This window comes from Triticum dicoccoides, chromosome 2B (genome assembly GCF_002162155.2).
Source record: "Triticum dicoccoides isolate Atlit2015 ecotype Zavitan chromosome 2B, WEW_v2.0, whole genome shotgun sequence".
NCBI classification, from domain to species: domain Eukaryota; kingdom Viridiplantae; phylum Streptophyta; class Magnoliopsida; order Poales; family Poaceae; genus Triticum; species Triticum dicoccoides.
This window is the reverse complement of record NC_041383.1, coordinates 62,309,623-62,318,161: the sequence shown is the minus strand read 5'-3', so window position 1 is coordinate 62,318,161 and position 8,539 is coordinate 62,309,623. Positions and strand designations below refer to the sequence as shown.

Here is an 8,539-nt window from a genome sequence, read left to right as displayed (position 1 = left end):
GTTCGGTGGGCGGCCCGTGCGGCGGTCTGCTGAGGAAGAAGAAGTGTTAGGCATCGTAAGATCTTCATCCAACGGTCTAAAACGGTTAACTGGCCAAAATATAAAAAGTTAGGCGAGTTGCATGTAGCCATTCCTCTTTGAATTTAGCAAATTAATGCGATAATTTGATCATGACGCGGATGTACGCTCCATAGAATTTGCATGCGTATTGCCTTACTCCCGGCACTTACTCATGGAGGAGTGAAGCTATAGGCACACTAACGGAGGAGTGAAGCTAGCTGCTCTATAAATATGTGCCAGACACGCAAAAGAAGATGTACTCCGCTTTCATCTTGGTAGAGCAGAGCGCGATATGGCGGCGTCATGGCTCCTCAAACATCCTTGTCCACCAGCAAGGCCATGGACAAGAACAAGGAATGGTATGGGTCTCCGTCTCCAGGTGACCACCATCACTTACCGGTACGTACGTACATATGTACTTCACTTCAGGCGAATCTATGATGAATTAGGTGTACGTAGGAATGTATACATGCATGCAATTCAATAGATCGCTGGATTTTACGCAGGCGAAGCACGTGCACTGGCCGGAGCGCCGCCGTTGCGGTTAAGCACGAGGAGGAGGGCACCGACGAAGAGTGGCTGGCGTACCTGGAGCCGGCCAAGCTAGAGGTGTTCGATCAGCTAGAGCCCTGGGCGGAGGCGAACGTGGTGCCGCTCCTTAGAGCATCTCCAACAGCCGCGCTAAACTAGCGTCGCGCCGTAAAATAGATCGTTTTAGCGTGCGCGTAATGCGTCAGGGCGCTCCAGCGCGCGCGCTAAAACTGGTTGGGCGCGTGGTCAAAAACACTTACCCGCGCGGTGTATTTCGGGCGCCCACTACAGCGTGCGGCACACTCGAGCGCTCGCGCCCGCTCTTCCTCTCGCGCTTCCACACCCGACCGGCCGCGCCGCCGCCGCCGCCCGCGCACCCCGGCGACCGTCTCAGGCTTCCCCGGCCTATCCCCGCGCGCCCGCGCTTCCGCCCATCCCCTCCTAGTACCGCCGGCGCCCGCGCGCCTCCGTCGTCCGAGGAACAGCACCCGAGCGCTCGCTGCCGCGCCGCGCCCGCAAGGTGTTTGACAAAACGCCTACAAGGTATGTATTGCTCAAACTTCATGTTGGCATACGGTATCCCGGCTGATCTAGTTGATGATCATTTGGCTATGGGTGAGAGCCAAGCCATCATGTGTGTCAAGTGCTTTGCAGTGGGAATTGTGCAAGTGTTTGGCGAGGAGTATTTGAGATCTCCCACTGCTGAAGACGCCGCAAGGCTATTGGCGATGAACAAAGCGCGCGGCTTTTCTGGCATGCTTGGCTCAATAGATTGCATGCATTGGAGTTGGAAGAATTGTCCAAAGGCATGGCATGGGCAATTCCACGGCCAAAAAAAGGGTTCCACTATAATCCTTGAAGCGGTGGCCGATCAGGAGACTTGGATTTGGCATGCATTCTTTGGAATGCCTGGATCTTTGAATGATATCAATGTTGTCAACCGGTCACCACTGATGAATAAGATTGCAAACGGTGAGTTGCCACCTGTGCAGTTGTAGCAAATGGCCGTACGTACAACTATGACTGAGCATGATGATATATGCACTCGACATTGTATTATTCATGAACTATTTGTTGTGTTGTAATAATTTATTTTGAACTATTTCTTGTTGTACTGAACGATAAACTATTTGTTTGAGTTGTAATGATTTATTTTGAACTATTTGTTATTGATTTTTATTTTGTTTGTTTGATCATTTTTGCTCATCTTCTTTGAAATGTACATGTGGTTTGTGCGGCGCGCGCGCTATATTTTTGCGCCCTGCTGGAGCGGCGCGTGCGCGCTGCATTATAGCGCCGCTGCTGGAGCCAGCGCAGGCGGGCGCGCAAAACCAGCCGCAGCGCGCGCTAACAGGTTTTTTGCGCGCGGCGCTTTAGCGCGGCTGTTGGAGATGCTCTTAAGCCCTGAGAGGTGGCGTGGCAGCCAACGGACTTGCTGCCGGACCCGGCGTTGCTGGGCGCCGACGGCTTCCACGCGGCATGCTGCGATATCCGTGCCCGCGCGGCCGGCCTGCCCGACGCGCACCCGGTCTGCCTCATGGGCAACATGGTGACGGAGGAGGCCCTGCCGAGTTATCAGAGCATGGCGAACCGCTTCGAGGCCGTGCACGACCTCACCGGCTCCAGCGGCACCGCCTGGGCGCGCTGGACCCGCGGCTGGTCCGCCGAAGAGAACCGTTACGGCGGCGTGCTCAATAGGTACCTCTACCTCTCCGGACGCGTCGACATGCGGCAGGTCGAGAGGACCATCCACAACCTCATCCGGTCCAGGATGGTCCTGAAAGCCGCCCGGAGCCCCTACCATGGCTTCATCTACGTCGCCTTCCAGGAGCGCGCCACCTTCATCTCCCACGGCAACACCGCGCGGCACGCCAAGGAGCACGGCAACGTGGCGCTCGCGCGCATATGCGGCGCCATCGCCGCCGACGAGAAGCGGCACGAGCTGGCCTACACGCGCATCGTGGCGAAGCTGTTCGAGATCGACCCCGACGGCTCCGTGCGCGCGCTGGCCTACATGATGCGTCGGCGGATCGTCATGCCGGCGTCCCTCATGACCGACGGCCGCGACGCCCACCTCTTCGCGCACTACGGAGCTGTGGCGCACCAGGCCGGCATTTACACGGCCTCCGACTACCGTGGCATTCTGGAGCACCTGATAAAGCAATGGGGAGTGGAGGGGTTGGTGGCCGCCGGGCTCTCCGATGAGGGGAGGCGTGCGCGGGACTACGTGTGTGCGCTCCCACATAAAATCCGAAGGTTGGAGGAGAAGGCCCACGAACGAAAACGCCACAAGGCCCAGCCCACGACACCCATCCCATTTAGCTGGATCTTTGATCGGCCCGTCAACATCACGGTGGCCTAATCAAATTATTATTACTTGCCCTAAATATCTTTAAATAAATTTTACTATGAAAAAAATAAGTTGCCATTTCTCTGTGCTATATTTGGGAGGAATTAAACATTATTCACCTATACTTCGCTATTGCCAAATGGTGCCGTCGAAAGTAGTTTATCATACTAGTATTACATTATAGTCGTGAGTTATGGTAATGTACTATTGTATTTTCGCAACTCGGTTTATCACATTGTGAAAGATGAAAATAGGGAGGTCGAAAGATGTATTGGTGTATGTGTCTTTTTGTCCCTATACCATCCCAAATTCTATCTGTGAATCGTCCAGACTAACTGTAGTTAATAACTAGCGGGTGCGCTGCGGTACGCCGCGCCACACGGATTAATTAGCTATTTAGTTATTTTGTAATTTTTGGTAAGTTTGTTCAAAATATTTGTTTAGGACAAAGGATGAAACAATACATTTAATTGATACGCAGACGGATAACAATTACGAAGGAGTGCATACAAGGAAATATCACATCTAAGTGGTGCATACATAGGGGGTCTATAGTACATATCGGAAAACTCTTCGTCATTTCTTACACCTGGGATGTCGACCCTCCAGCTGGATTTGTCTCGGTAACATAATGGTAGAGTGAGGAAGCTAGTTCTTCTGCTCATGTTGTCGATGGTTTGTTTCCAGTGTAAATGATGTTGAAGCTTGAGGATGCACGTCCTGGCTCTCGACGAATGGGTAGGATATCTTGAAATTGGAGGCAGATTTTCTTGAGAGTTCTTGTTCGTCTTGACTTGTCTCGTTGAAGAATTGCTTTCTGCCGTGTTTGTATCTGTAACTCCTCTTCTTTAACTTTGCTCCATTCCTGTGCGGCTGAACAGCTCCTGTACATTGTCTTGAGAGCATTGTAGTTGTGGTCATTAATGGCTATGTTGTGACGATTGCAAAGCTGGTAGACAGCAGCTTCGGCAGCTTTCTCCTTTGCTGCCTCTTTTGTTGGTGCTGGAAGTCCACGAAACACATATACCCGAGGTTGTGTTTCTCCGTGGGCCAGAGGAGCACTCATCTTGATCCAGGCTCCCAAGTAGCCTGTGGGGTAAGCATCACAACCCTCCTCATAGATCATCAGCTTGGCCTTGAGGATGATTGATTCGAGGAGCAAACGTTTGGGGATCGAAACGGTAATAGATGCCTACATGAGTATTTTGTTTGTAGTTAGTAGGAGGACAATTCACATTGCAAAGCATGGTCCTTAGATGTATTTACATGGCGCTCCAATGTTGTTGGGTGCGTAGCCATGAGTGCCTCTCTTGCTGTTGTCAGTTGCGTCGCTTTCCGTAGGTGACTTACTCTGTTATAGTGGCGTGTTCTTGTAAGAAGAAGAGTGGGCAGTTTTTTGTGTTGTTGGGTGTGGGCGCGGTCTTTCATTATATAGAGCCGCTGGCTGGTGCGTGAGTGTGTGTAGTTTCTTTGCCTGGACGGCTGGGTTGATGCGTGGTGCGTGCTGGCTGGGTTGATGCGTGGTATGCTTGCATGCATTTGCATGCCTTCGTGGCCGTGTGCTACTGCATGTAAATTTGGTAGACACACGTGTGGCGTTTGCAGGCGTGCATGCTTGTTAGTCTATGTGGTATTGATGCATGTATTTGCACACGTGAATAGTGTCTGATTTGATGCCTGTAACTTTTATGGGGACACGTATACTCTTTGCATGCATGCATGCTTATTTGTTAGTCCAGCGTGGCATTGCTCCATGTATTTGTACACGTACATGGTGTGAAGTTTGACACTTGTGAATCTGGTGGAGACACAGTCAAACAAAGCGCTCAATTGTTTACTATACATATATTAGTTGATACACAGTGGTCTTAAAGGATCTAATGTACATGTATAGTAGCTCTAAAGGATCCAACGCTTGCTCGGCAGCACATGATACTTTTGTTGTACATGTTGTACATGGTCATCGATAACCCACCGAGGAAGAGGAACCCAACGACGTGGAGCGAATACGCTGGGAAGCATGGGCACTGGAACGAACCATAACAGAGACGAAACGAACAGAAAGGACTCAGCAAAGACACAAACGAAGACTCGCCTCCCTCCCAAGTCCCAACCATGCACAAAATCTCACACGTGGTGAGGAGGCTTCGACTCTGATCTACATGACGAAGAGAGATGCGGCCAGGGTGGAAGGAAATCAGCTTCGTGCGGGAATTCCCTGTGTGCGCTAGCACCTCGGCCACGCCAAGAGGAAACGGAGGGCCTGACGCTGGGAGCTGGCCGGTGACCAGGCTGGGGAGGATGGGGCTGCCTGGCGCTAGAGGCTGCCTGGCGACCAGGCTGGGGAGGATAGGGCGCAGCGCCACGCTATCATCTCGACCTCGCTGAAGGGAAACGGAGGGCCTGGCGCTAGGGGCTGGCCAGCGACCAAACTGGGGAGGATAGGGCGCGGCGACGCGCCACCATCTCGACCTCGCTGGAGGGAAACGAACGGCCTGGCGCTAGGAGCTGCTGGCGACCAGGTTGTAGGAGGATGAGGCTGCGCGCAGAGACGGAGAAGACGAGACAGCGGCGGCGTAGTGCTGGGTTGGGCTTGCGGAGAACGTGAACCAATACCAGGCCAACTACTTATAAGCAGTCAAAAAAGAAAAAACAAAGATGAAGCCCACCAAAAAAGCCTAGAAGGCAACGTGTCTATCGATGGAATGACAGTCAACGACACAAGGGCACCGGACGTGGCAACCATGCACAGAATGACGTGCTAGAACAACCCCACCAAGCAAAAAATAAAACCAGCCCACTCTAGAAAACCAACCTGTACACGTGTCGCTCAAACAAGGACAGTAAAAAAAATTCCAAAAAAACCAGAAAAATGAAACCCTTACGGGCCTAGTATTGTTAGTACCGGTCATATGTCCATCATGCATAACGAGTTTATCTCCTCTCTTTTTTCCTTAAGATGTGATTAGGGCGAGCAGCCGTTTCCCACCATGTACCACCGTTGACAATGAAATTCTGGCTCCCCTCTTCTGCCCGTCTCTTCGGTGTGTGAGGTGCGAGGAACCTTGGTGCCTCAGTGCAAACTCATAGAGAGGTTAGGGTTAGGTTTGTGTAGTGGATCATTGTTGATGGTTGCAGTGATAGCAGCCTTGTGAATAAGTTTACCTTGAGCTTTCCCATTTTGATGGCCGCGTCAATGGCTCGCGGGTGTAGATTTTTTGTGGTTCTTTCTAAACGATGAGGCTCATGGTATGTTCACGCAGCCGCATCAACAAATTTTAACTGCAATTTAGTCCTCCGACAGGATCCCCTCATGTTGTTTAATCCGTACCAACAATAGGCTCATGAGTTATATCAAAAGCTTGGCTCTTAAATTTGCGCCTCTTCCAATTACGACGACTTCTTTTCCATGGCATTGGTGCGGCAGGACTGTCCTCGATGACTTCCCATCCCCATCAACTTTAGGTTGACTTCAATGATGAAGCGGCATGCAACTGGTCGTTTGGGAGGAAGAGAAAGATCGGCCCATAGATTGTGATGTAATTTTATTTATTCTTTCAAGTTGTTTGCACTAATAATTTATTTAATAGATCTAAGTGCTTTTCGTGGTAGAAAAAAACATCCACGAGCATACAAAATAAGATACTAGTGAAAAGTAAGAATTTGACAAAACAACAGCTAAGCTTCACCTCGAATGTTAGACTATTAAACATTCACCGGAAAGCATGTGTAAACAGAAACATAAGCAAACCCATTAACGTAAGGAGGAATCATTTGCTTTTGTATTCTCTAGCGTCAATGGAAGGTATGGATGCATATCTCTGGCGGATCTTATGAGATTCGGTCGGTTTTGGTATTTGATGGATCTTCATGAATCCAATCTTTGATTGTATGGATCTTTTCGATCTACACCTCTTTTCATTGGCGACGGTTGTTATTCTAGCATGTTAATCATGTGGGGCATCTATTACAATAAGCTCACCCACCATTGAAATAAAAGAAAAAAACTTGGCCCCGCTAGTGAAAGAGGGGCGGTGATAATGACGTATCTTCGGCTAGCTTCAGTGTTTGTAGTCGTTGCCAGGTGGTCTATGAATCTGGACGTGCTTTTTGTTATTTACAATGTTTTTGTACTCCCTCCATTTTTGTTTGGTTTGTATATAAGATTTGGTTAAAATCAAACTTTATCAACTTTGACTAAGTTATAGGAAAAAATAAGATTCACAATATGAAATCAATATTGTTAGATGCATCATGAAATTAATAATTTCATACCATATAGTTTTAATATTGTAAATGTTGATATTTTTTCAAACAAAGTTGGTCAAACATTACAAAATTTGACTTTGGCCAAATTTTATATGCAGACTAAAAAACGGAGGGAGTATGTAATGACAGAAGATTAAAGAAAAGGAGGTTTTCTTGAAGAAAATGATGCTTCCCTAATCACAGAAAGACATCATTCAGAAAAAAAAAAAGGATTCCATCGCGATGCAGCACGGACTAGAAGAAAAAGTAGGCGCAAAAAGTGTACACGCACCCGATCGCGGTGGACCTCGTTTCCCGGAGACGTGGATTGCTTCAGGAAGGATCGGCCGGCGACGTGGAGGTCGCACGTGGCAGCAACACCAGCCCAGTTCAACACTGCCTTGACCAGCCGCCGCACCGCCACCGCTGCGGACACTCCTCGCAACACCAGCAAGCCACGCGTGCGTGCTAAGCTCGCAGCCCCAGCCATGGCGACGCCGACGCCCACTCCCGCTCCCACCTCTCCCGCTTGCACGCCGGCTGCCTTGGCGTTCGGCGGCCGTGGCGGCTTCCTCCTTGTAAAACAAAGGGTTTTAGGGTTTGTGGCACACCTCTAACATGGGGTGGCCTTTGTATTATATAGGGGTACATCATAGTGTACAAATACAATTACAACTATAATACATGTAGGTCCAGTATATACAGAGTCTAACACCTTTCCTCAATCTCAACCAAGCTCAGAAGAGTTTACTAGGTTAAGATTGCGCCTACAGCCTTCAAACTGAGAAAGCGGTAGTGGCTTAGTGAAGATGTCAGCAAGTTGATCCTTTGAAGAGATGAACTTGATGAGAAGCAGCTTCTGGGCAACACGTTCTCTGACAAAGTGATAGTCAACTTCGATGTGTTTTGTTCGGGCATGGAATACAGGATTTGAAGACAGATACGTAGCACCGATATTATCACACCAAAGAACAGGAGGTTGCTCCTGAGAGATCCTCAACTCTCGAAGCAAGGACTGCATCCAAATCAGCTCAGCTGTAGCATTTGCAACTGCTTTGTACTCAGCCTCAGTGCTACTACGAGACACTGTTGCTTGTTTACGAGCACTCCAGGCGATCAAGTTAGCACCAAAGAACACTGCATAGCCCCCCGTTGATCGCCTATCATCCGGATTCCCAGCCCAGTCTGCATCAGAGAACGCGGAAAGAACTGCAGAGGTCGCCGGTTGCAAATGCAGACCATAGGAAGGTGTCAACCGAATGTAGCGTAATATACGCTTAACAACAGTTCAATAAGAATCTCGAGGTGCATGCAGAAACTGACAAACACGGTTGACAGCATAAGAGATAT

General features: G+C 49.5%; 1 pseudogene; it reads left to right on the top strand.

The window, feature by feature from the left end:
- The first annotated feature begins 352 nt into the window (after positions 1-352).
- LOC119360461 lies at positions 353-2,953 on the top strand (annotated as a pseudogene).
- Positions 2,954-8,539: the final 5,586 nt, after the last annotated feature.